Source organism: Cebus imitator, unplaced genomic scaffold (assembly GCF_001604975.1).
Source record: "Cebus imitator isolate Cc_AM_T3 unplaced genomic scaffold, Cebus_imitator-1.0 Scaffold67, whole genome shotgun sequence".
In the NCBI taxonomy this organism is placed as follows: domain Eukaryota; kingdom Metazoa; phylum Chordata; class Mammalia; order Primates; family Cebidae; genus Cebus; species Cebus imitator.
In genome coordinates this window covers 4,258,167-4,259,638 of record NW_016107382.1, presented here as the reverse complement: position 1 = coordinate 4,259,638, position 1,472 = coordinate 4,258,167, and positions in this window count along the sequence as shown.

Below are 1,472 nucleotides of genomic sequence, written 5' to 3'. Positions count from 1 at the left end.
ACACCATTGTGCCTATGGTTAACAATAGTGTATCGTGCACTTTAAAATTTAAGAGAGATCTTGCGTCAGGTGTTCTCACTACAATAAAAAAATTAAAAGGACCAAGTGATAATTCATTGAGGATAATAACAGAAGAAATTTGTGGTAGAGGCAAGAGTACTAAATGGGGAAAATTCAGGAGGCGTCCAGATGATTCTGCTACCACCTAGTTTTGTGACTTTAAGAGGATTTCTTAAATTCCCCATCATTTCCTTTTTTGTGAAATGATGGAGTTGGACTAAATCTGGATGATCTCTAATGCTGTCTTTAGCTTCAGTAGTCTCTGAAGTTACATATGAAACTATATTTATACAACAATGCCCTGTGCCTTCCAATCTGTTTGCTTCTAAATTCATTTCACAATTACTCTCTACCAAGGTTTTTTCTCTTTGAATTTTATTCTCTTTTAGCCACTATTCTGCATTCCTCCATAATTCTATGCCATTCTTTTGCCAATCTATCCAATCAGTGTACTTTCTTAGCTGTCTTTATAGTTCCCCCAATATACTGTCTCAATTTGAGCTATAGATAAGAACTCTATCGTTATCAAGATGGATCTTGATTATATCTAAAGGGTTTACTTCAAGATTCAACTTCAACATGTTTTCCTAAGAATGATTTCTTTCTTCAGTTCTTCATTTAATAACTATTTTAATGTTCCAGCAGTAAGCAAGACAGATATGGACCCTGGTTATGTTGTTCCAACTTTTCAGCTGCTTTTATTGTTTTCTCTATGTTTGAATTGTAGAATTCTCAGGAGTAAAAAATGTTCACAGAGCCAGGCAGGTAATGAAAATGAGTAAAGCAGGCCATGGACCCAGTAGAGACTGAGCAAGAAGGTCCAGATGGCTTGTTTGTGAGATGAACTAGAGCTCTAGATTTTAAAGTGAGCTGATTTACTGATTTTCGCAGGGAAGGCTAAATATTTCTTTTATGAATACTCCACATCATACACCTGTACCAATATTCCTAATACACAGGTACCCATGAAACATTGTGTCCGATTCTCCATGCCTAGTTTCTTTACACTCTCACTTCATTCAGTGTTTTATTAATATTTATGCCACTTAACTTTTTCATTGAGTGTCCTTTCTTTACTCACATCTTCTATTTGCAGTTAATGCAAGACATAAAGGTAAGGAGGGGCAAGGTGAAAAATTGAGATTTTTGGCAGGGCGTGGTGGCTAACGGCTGTAATCCCAGCACTTCGGGAGGCCGTGGCAGGCGGATCACCTGAGGTTGGGAGTTCACGACCAGCCTGACCAACACAGAGAAACCCCGTCTCTACTAAAAATACAAAATTAGCTGGGCGTGGCGGCGCATACCTGTAATCCCAGCTACTCGGGAGGCTGAGGCAGGAGAATCTCTTGAACCTGGGAGGCAGAGGTTGTGGTGAGCAGAGATGGTGCCATTGCATTCCAGCCTGGCAAAAA